The following is a 10,374-nucleotide window of genomic DNA, read 5'->3' on the forward strand; positions in this document are numbered from 1 at the left end:
TGTTTGGGTACTGTGCATTTGTACGCCAACGCGTGTGTGTGTGTGTGTGCGTTTATGTGTATGTGTGTGTTGTAGAAATGCTAAACACTTAAGATTTTTGTTTTTCCCCTCATAAATGTCAATACGCCAAACAAAACAAAACGTAAATCCTAAAACTCCACAACCACAAACGATGTGCTAGTAAAAATTATTAGTTTTTTTTAAATTTAGTCTCAACAAATAGTAAGGTTACACTCAACCGGGATGGGCAAGCAGGAGAAGATATAAAGTTGAAGATGAAGTCGGTAATTTAAGGGACAAAAAAAGTCTTAAAATTGCCAGGAATAAAGGTTGAATATTATAAGGGAGGAAAGAAAGCTGTAATGTTATGAGAGTAAAACAAGTATATATTTTTTCAGTTATAAGGTGATGAAAATAAAGTCATAAGTCAGAGAAAAGACAATTCTGATAATTAAGTCTGACTATTATGAGGAACAAGTTTGAAAGTTATGAGACTAAATCTATCATATTGGGGTAATATAAAGGGGAGTTTGGGAGTAAAATGATGTCCATTTAAGAGAATATAATTGCAATATTACAAGAACAGTTTTTTTGTTTGTTTGTTTTTTTTTGTTTTTTTTTTTTAAATGATGCCGTCAAGAGAAAACGTCAAGTGAAAAAAAACGTCGTAAAGCTGTGAGAGCAAAGTCAAAATATGACAAAATTACCAATAAAACTTACTGGGAGGAAAAGTTACATTTTTAACAGTCGCAATCTTATGAGGATAATGTCTTAATATAACAACAAAAAGGTTGTCAAGTTACAAAAATAAAGCGATAATGTTACAATACAAACGTAAAGCTTCAAGCATAGTAATAGTGTGAGAAAAAAAAATGAGTAATGAAAACTTATGAGTGACATAGTAATGTTAGTGGAAAAAAAAGATGAATATTCCTCGAAAAGTAACTTTTTGAAAACCAGAAAGTTTTAATATTACAGAATTTTGTTTTTAGTCTTTTAAAAATATTAATAAACTAAAATATGAGGAAAAAGTCACAGTAAGATTACGAGAAATGGTAATCTCCATTAATAAAACCAGAAAAAGTTGTAATGTTACATACGGAGAAAAAAATAAATAAATAAATAAAATAGCGTGATATTACAAGGCAAAATGTTGCGATTGATGGAAAAAGAAGAATAAGAATATTTTTTTTAAGAATAATGTAAAAGTGAATTAAAGATCAAGTATAATGAGAGAAACAGTTGTATAGTTACAGGACTAAAGTAGTAATACAATGGAGGGAAAAGTAGGACTTGGTGGGAGAAAGTCGGAATGTTACAAGAATAATTACACTGTTTGAAGAATGAAGTAGCTGTATTTTGGGGAGGAAAAAAATTATTTAATAATAATAACATTTATTAATAATAATGATACAAGAAAAAAAGTTTGAATGTGAAGAGAGCATGCTGTTTTGAAAATAAAATAACTATTTTTCCACACACTTGGGGGGGGCAAGTTCACTTATACAGTGAACACAAATTGAATGTAAAGAATTAACAGCAAAACCCCCAAAAAGCAGAATGGCAGCAGGATGTTTTGGTATTTGTGAAATGTCGTTTTGGCGGCGCGCTTTACATTGTGTTTTGTCTCAAAGTGTACTCCACTTTTCATTTACATGGCAGCATGTCTTTATGTTTCACTTATTGATGAGAAAGCACGCAATATTTCACCCACTGAGAACGAGAGTGGGCAAACTCAATTTTTGTCTTTTTTTTTTTTTTTGTTAAGTGCAGAAATGAATAGAAAACAGGCAGTCTTTTATTGTACTCAGTACATTCCCTGATTCCTCAGTGCAACACTGGTCCAACTTCCATTTCCGAGTAGTATTGCTTTAGCTGGGATGCCAGTGCATCTGCATTGGTGTAAGTGAATTTTATTTATCATCTTTCATGACATATTGATCGATTTCACTGATTGGATTTAAACCACTCATGCACTAAATGTTTTTTTTTTTCCTCATCCCACTTTGTTTCTTTTCTATCAGGCAATCTAGATGCTACTGACCAACGTAATGAAGATGACAGTACCTCAGTTTTAGTTCAACATTATTGTATTTTATAAAAACATGGAGTAATAACATCATTTTAAGAATGATCATGTTACAATGCCCGTTTATGCTGTGCTCCTTCGGGTGTGCAGGTCTTGGCCACCAGGCGGCAGAATAATACAAACATACATACATACATAAACCAACAAGAGTTTCACGACCAAGTAAACTGTCGTAACAACCGCTTTTTGCAGAGGATAAAGAATATATGCATGGGACTATTGTTATATTATGTTTCTGTTGCATCTATTTGAGGTGAGGCATAGATTTATTCAACTCGTTGATTAATTAGGGGAGCTATTTGTAAAAATATGGTCAACTCAGACACGTTGAGTATTTACATGGTGAAAAGTCAAATAATTCGTTAAAATATATCAACATATATACATAAATCTATGTGAAACTTTGACCTTAGTCAGTCGTTTGTCCCAGTGCGTCCATTTTTAGCCCATCAAACACTTCTGAATAAAAATTCCACTTCCTGCTGAGCGAGCAGTCAGTCAACAGCCGGCATTCATCAAAAACAACACTTTTACCGTTTTTTCGCATCGTCGGAATGTGTGGCGAGTGTGACAAATTTGTCTCCGCTTTGTGTCGCGCTGACGGGACGGAGGCGACGCGTCTCGGCCGACCGACTTTGTGTGATTAAAGAGACGACGGGCGCAAACCATCTGCCTGTCACGTACATCTGTCATCGCCCGGCGCTCGCCATCAGCTGCTCATCACTCAAAATAAATATTAAAAAAAAAAACAACAACAACAACAACAGCAGCACAATGGTGGGGAGGAGGTGCCGCTTTATAAATATAGAGACAAAAAGAAGGAGCTGCATAGACAGACAGCGGCAACAACAAATTTATTAAGGATTAACACAGCAGCGATCACATGATGGCTTTGCAAAAGCAATAGCATAGCAGCTAGCATTGACCAGAAATACTCAATAAATTTATGAGAGAATTAGTTTTTTTTTTTGTTTCTAAGAAGAACAAAATCTCACTGTTTCAAGCAAAATGTTTTTGGGCAAAAAAAAAAAGGTATGTACAAATCTAATGTTAGGACTTTTTTCCCTCATTAGATTACCACAATTGCTTATAATAAAAAAAAATTACTATTGCAGCTTTCACACACAAAAATACTAATTTATTTTTATAGTGAAGAAAAAAAATACGTACTATGATTTTTTTTTTGGGAAGACATGTCCCATAAGATTGTGAATTTTCCCAATTTCTTTATGGTGATAAAAACCCCGCCAAAAAATAAGATTAGAAAAGGTTTAGATAACTTTCCTCGAAAAATCATGCAAACAAAGTTGTAAATTTTTGACTTATCTGCTGAAGTTACAAACTTTTTATTTCCTTGAGGTTATGATAGTTTTCATAATACTACAACTTTTTTCCTGTAAGTTTACAACTTTTTTTTTTCCTCGAGCCAAGTATTCTTGTAACATTTCTGGCTTTTTATGTCTTGTAAAGTCAAAAAGGTTTTTCAGACTATGACTATCCTTGTAAAGATTTCTGACTTCTCTTTTCTAAAAGTACATTTCTTCCCCTCAAAATATGACTTCTCAAAATGTCCTAATTTATATCTCTTGTGAAGTTAATGACGACTTTTCTCAAGAAAAATTCTGACTGTTGTAATACAGTATAATGCAACTTAATCTCAAAATATTGACCGTATTCTTGTATATTCATCCATCCATTTTCTGAGCCGCATCTCCTCACTCGGGTGGCGGCGCGCTGGAGTCTATTCTCGAATAATTAATTTTTTTGTTGTGAAACAGTTTCGTATGGTATTGCTACTTTTACAGAAAAAAGAAAAAAAAAAGACTGTGTCCTGTTACAATTTTTCCTCAGGATTTTTCTCTGGTAACACAAACGATTTTTGTCCTTGATTTTCTCATAATATTGCGATCTTTGTAGCAATGTTGCAACCATTTTTTTTCTCCTTTTCTCATATCATTGAGACTTTAATCAATAATAAACCTAAAACTTCGACTTCCTGTAAGGTTAAAAAAAAAAGGTAGTATTACAACTTTATTGTATTTTTTCTCTTTAAATATGACTGCATTCTTGTCACATTTCCAACTTTGTATCTCTTGTAAGAGTACATTTATGATCTTATATTTTTTTTAAAATAACGACTGTATTCTCGCAAAATGTACATCCCTTGAAAAACGTTGCCTTTTTTCATATCATTGCGACGTATCTAATAAAACCAACTACGTATTCTTGTGAGGTTAGAAATGACAGTTTTAAGATGCCAACTTTTTTTCCAATCAAAATATAAAAATGTATTCTCGTGACAGTTCAATTTTTTTTCTTTTTCCTCTCTAGTCAAATTTCGACTTCTCATCTCTTTTTCTTGTGGAATTGTCTTTTTTCATCATTCTTTTCCAGTCTTGTGTTCTGCCTTTCCCCAGATAAAAACACAGTCAGCAAAGGGCCCGTTGGGAGTTAGTGGGCAAGAGCAGCCTTCATCTTTCATCTCGGCATTCCTGGCCACGTTCCCTCTCTTTCCCCACCTCCACCTCCATCTCTGTCTCTCCCCCCCTGTCCGGCAGCCACATTCCCCCCCGGCTTTTCCCTCCTCCCCTCGACTATCTCCCTGGGATTATCGATTTGGCGTAGGCCGTGATGGAGTCTCGCTGGGTGTAATCCGGGCCCCGAAGGTGTCTTCGGAATGGAGAGCATCGTGACTTATGGACTAAGTATAGTTACGCTTCCACAACATCTGAATCACGCACGCACACAAACACACATCAACACTCTCCCCAATGCAAAGCGCCCATATGTGGAGACAAAGGATGTGCACATTGATCCTAACACTGAATTCATATTGTTAAAATAGCATAATGTCAGTGGAGAAAATATTATTTATTATTAGTTATTTTATCGTTTCTTCTATTTTTTTTGTTGCATTCAGGTGAGTTTTCAACAACTGCGCTTGACAGTGGAAACGTTCCATGATCACAACCGTCAACAATGGTTGAAGTCACATTTGAACATTCCTAATACAGTTGGACACTTGAGATACTAGTGACCCGACTTGGACGCGCTGTATGGTGGCAGTGAACTAATCCCACTTCACAACAAGCGCAAGTTAGCAGATGGTAAACAATTCTTTGCATTTTTTTTTTTTTTTAAATATTTATGTTTATTCCCACTGTTAGCTGAAGGTTACTATCAACCTAAACACAAAACAAAGACAATTACACATTGTGTATTCAAAGCAAACACACTGTAACCTCTGCTATCTTCATGCTAACTAACGTACAACGGGAAATGGGAAACACGATTGGCACACGGGCTAATAATTAGCATCTAACTGTGGGGGGTGGGGGGCGACTCGCCTTCTCTGCCGTACTGAGAAGCCGAGTCGCCGGTACACTATGTACGTTTGTCTGTCTTATACTGCCGCCAGGTGGCCAAGGCGCAAACACCAGAATGAGCAGCTCAATGTCAATTGAAGGAGAAAGTGTGACAAAAACTGTGGATTTCTTTTTTGATTCAATTCAATTTCTCTCATTAAAAGCAAAATGTTTTGTTGTTTTGGGGGGAGGCAGAAAAGGCGTCATCATCTGGGAAAAGATGAGTTGAGCTACTAACGTTTTGAGTTACGAACGTGGTCACGGAACAAGTTATTTTCTCCTCACTCTTGGCATTAGCATATGATAGTGTTAATTACATATTTTAAAAAAAGTTTCTGTGCTTTCATAAATAGAAAAATAAGTTTCCTCTGGTGCTTTTTTAAAAAATTATTATTTCTTTTCAAACATAAGTTATGTATCCAAATACCTAAAAAAAAATACAAATTTTAATTTTCACTTAGTCTTAGCATTAGCACATGTTAGAATTATTCATATGATTGAGCTGTTTGGTTAAACAATTTTTTAAAATTTCTTTGGCTTTTTTTTTTGTTTTTAAACAACTTTTACTATTTTAAATTGACATTCTCAAACTAAACCAAAACAATAACATTGAATTTTATTTTTCCATTTGTATTTCCCCCTCATTTCGCCACACTTGTTGCATTAGTATATGTGAGCATTAATTATTCGTACAAAAAGCCTTTATTTTTGTATTTATCCACATTTGTTGTAGTACTAGAATGTTTCCGCTGGTGATTTTTCTGAACATAACTTTGGTAAGGTATCATTGTTTACATAACTAAAATAAACTAAAAATAATAAAATTACTGTTTTTTTTAATTGCTGAATTTCGCGTTAGGTATTAGCATATGTTAGCATTAATTATAGGTCTAAAATGTCTACTTTGGCATTCATCTGATTTTTCTGAAACAACAGAAAATAAAGTGTAACTGATATTATGAACTCATTTTGAGTCAACTTTATACAGGGACCAATATTAATAATAATAAACGATACACAAGCCTATCTGTAATACTCATTTGGATTCCCAAGCATGCGGTGGAATTGCGATTGATTCCCCCCCCGTGCAGAAGTTATTCAAGCAACGTCGCGTGTTTGCCGCCGCGTATTATTGATGATAGTTCGTGGGGCTTACAATAGGGGCTGCATAATTGATTAAAAGGCGTTTATTGTGATGCTGCTTCCAAAATCTCCGCATGCTTTCATTACCTACACACAGACAAACACACTTTCTCCCGGAGCATGCCACCCAAAGCCCAAAAGCTAAAGGCGCTCATTGCAAATGCGTGAATCCTATTAGGATCGGCCCCAGAGTCGGCCTCTGCTTAGCAAATAAATAACAGTAATGATGACGATCCCTCATCTTGTCACCGGGGCGCACCCACCGGGAGGAAAAGGAGGAGGGGCTGGGGGGTGGGTGGTAGTAGCTGGGGGATTGTAGGGGGGGGAGTGCTCATCTTGGCCTAATTGGTTCCAACCCTGCATCACCTCCCTTCGCGCTCTCAGGATCCGCTCAGTAAACTATTGCCCGTGTCGTCACCCTCTCTGCTTGTCCGTCGAAATGTTCCCAGTCCGGGGTGGACCCCGCTTCTCTCGCCAAACGTCAGGTTTGATTGATTCCAGTTACCTGCGACCCTAATGAGGATGTAAGTGCTATGGGAAATTAATGGGTGGGTGGGTGTGCCCTGGGACTGACTTGTGACCAAGTTCAGGGTGGAGCCCGGTTCTCTCACTGTTGCCAGAAGTCAGCTGGGAAAGTCTCCAGCTCCCCCAAATGAGGAAAAGCAGCAGAGAAAATGGATAGATGTGCCCCATGATTGACTGGTCACGAGCTCAAAATGGACCCCACTTCTCTCACCAAAAGTTAGCTGGGATAAGCTAGCATACTTTATATTTGTCTTGTTTTGGCTTATCTAATAGAAGGATGGATTTTATTGTGCTAGCTTAGTTATCTTACCTTCATTGATAGATAAACCTTATTTTCTTACACCAGCTTATCCGTTTAGCTGAGGTGAGCTCACATTGTATTGCATCGGATCTTGTTTTATCATCTCAACCATCCATCCTTCCATCCATTTTCTGAGCCGCTTCGCCTCACTTGGGTCGCGGGCGTGCTGGAGCCTTTCCCAGCTGTCATCGGGCAGGAGGCGGGGTACACCCTGAATTGGTTGCCAGCCAATCGCAGGGCACATGCAAACAAACAACCATTTGCACTCGCAGTCACACCTACGGGCAATTTAGAGTCTCCAATTAATGCATGGTTTTGGGATGTGGGAGGAAACCGGAGTGCCCGGAGAAAACCCACGCAGGCACGGGGAGAACATGCAAACTCCACGCAGGCGGGGCCGGGGATTGAGTCCGGGTCCTCAGAACTGTGAGGCTGACGCTCTACCCAGTCGGCCACCGTGCCGCCTCATCTCAACCAGTTTATCTTATATTATTGATGACTTTGTTTTTGTCATTATATTCGATGACCTACAGTATTTTACGACTAGGACTTGTGAACTCTCTTAGCATAGCATTTTCTTGGTTTGCCTACTAGTTAGCTTAGCATAGTATAGCTAAGATTTTTGTCCTTGTTTATCTTAAATTATTGATGGAGAGTCATTTGTTTGTTTGTTTACTTAGATCATCTTATTTTAGGCAGGTGGAGAGATGTGGTTGCAAGGTTTTAGTAGTTTGTGAGAGGATGGAGACAGGAAGCAGTTTTGGCAATGTCCTGCTGAGTTTTTCCATTTCTCAATGAGAAAAATCAATTCGAGTCTACCAGGCCAAGACAATCGCTAATATAGATTTGTTTTTCCATCTCTCGAGGGTTTTGTAAATGCTAAATGATCAAGGTGGTACTTTCTGCACAGTGTACATGCAGCACGAAACATGGCAACGTGTTGTTTTTCACTGCCGCAAATTACAGACACATTATTGATAATATTGGGATTTCATTACCCTTACACATGATGCATGTTATGATAATTGGCAGACAAACAACTCTGACTGAATGAACATTGATGCATCATGCAAGTATAATCGCCTCGTATTTGATTAATAGGGTTGAGTAAAAGTGCAAGAACATTCTCATAGGTTTTGGTCAGTCGAGTTTGGATCAAAATGTGGCGCATGAGTGACCTCTGTTGGCTAAAACAAGCATCGCATGACATGCTTATCAATACGTCATGTTTGAATGATGATTTACACACACACACACACACACACACAAATATTTGTGTTTTGTGGATTGGTGCCTAATTGCCAAAGAAACAATGTCTTCATTTTGTAGATGGATTGCATATAAATCCATCCATTTTATCCTCCCTTAGGGTCATGGATGAGCTGGAGTCTTATCTGAGCTGACTTTTGGCTAGAGAAGCGGGGTACATCCTGGACATCCTTGTCCATCCATGCATTTCCAATAACACTTGTCGTCATTGGGGTTGCGGGTAGCTGGAGTGTATCCCAGCTGACATTTGGCACGAGAGGCAGGGTCCAGAGAAGTGGCGAGAGAAGTAGGTCACCAGTCAATCACAGTTATATTGTTAGTAGCAGTCAACACCACTGCGTTTTTTTTCTTCTTCACAGCCCTTTATTCATTTTATTACACAATGCATTCAAACAAAAATCAAAACGAGTTTATAATCCCTTGAAGCTTGTTGAACTGAGCTCTAGCCAGGCATGCTCACATGACGTCACGCGTGATTGAGCTTTAAGGCATATTATTCCTACGTGTCTGCTTATGCAGGTTTGCGATATGCTACAGCTTGGCATGAGGTGGAGGAGGTTATTTCCTGGGCCGCAGGCAACCCGTCTCCACCTACTCGCCGCTGCTTCCCTCAGATGACAAATGACAAACTCAGCGTCTGGATCCAAGCACGGAAAGCAGCACACCGGAAGAGAAAACGGATTCGGGCCACACGGTGTCAACGAGAGCAAAGAGGTGCGGTGTTGACACAAACCCGTCTGTCTTAGTGATACTCGGGCCTGCGGTCCTCACCGGAATGCCATTCCCGTCATTCCAGATGCCTCTCGACGTGGCAAACTGGCCCCTCGGTCCTTCCCGTTGCTAATTACGCCGCACGGAAAATAGTAACGCGTCCCTCGGAAGGTCTTTAAATGCGTCACGTGAATGTGGCCGATCTGTCCGGATAATTTTGAAAGACGCCATTAAAAAAAAAAAAAATCCTATACATTCTGGACAAGCTACTGCTTGTTTGGAATTCCTTTTTCAAGTAATTTGGTTTACGTGTAGAAGAAAATATGGCTCCTGCGTGGAGTTCATGTTAGTGTTCTCTGGGTACTCAAAAATACAAATAAAAAGCATGATAGTTTCATTAAAGACTCCTTCAGTGTGAATGTAAATGCTTGTTCGTCTATATGTGCACTGCAATGGACTGGCGACCAGTTCGGGTGCGCCCCGCTTCTCTCGCCCAAAGTCAGATGGGATAGGCTCCAGCTCACCCGTGATCCTAACGAGGACAAGCGCTATATAAAATGGATGGATGGATGAATGAATGAATGTGCCCTGTGATTGATTGGCAACCAGTTGAGGGAGGACCGATTTCGATCAACAAAAGTCCGCTGGGATAGGCTCCAGCTTACCTGCAATTTAATGAAGACAAGCGCTATTGAAAATGGATGGATTGTTCAGACTGTGTTCAATGGTTGTACTCTATAGTTGAGCTGTAAATGGCACGAGGAATCATTGTGGTAAGATGTCATTTTCATGTTTTTTCCTTCACCTTTTGACAATGAGCCATATCCTTTTTCCAATTCCAAAAAATCCATATCCACGAACCTGAAGTGGTCTGTGTGCTCCATTTTCTATTTCGAGAGTAAGTGATCCACTTTTTTTGTGTGTTACAAGAGATCCTGTAAACGTGAAGGGAAACACCATTAGATCATTTC

The sequence above is a fragment of the Phycodurus eques genome, chromosome 10 (assembly GCF_024500275.1).
Source record: "Phycodurus eques isolate BA_2022a chromosome 10, UOR_Pequ_1.1, whole genome shotgun sequence".
Lineage (NCBI taxonomy): Eukaryota > Metazoa > Chordata > Actinopteri > Syngnathiformes > Syngnathidae > Phycodurus > Phycodurus eques.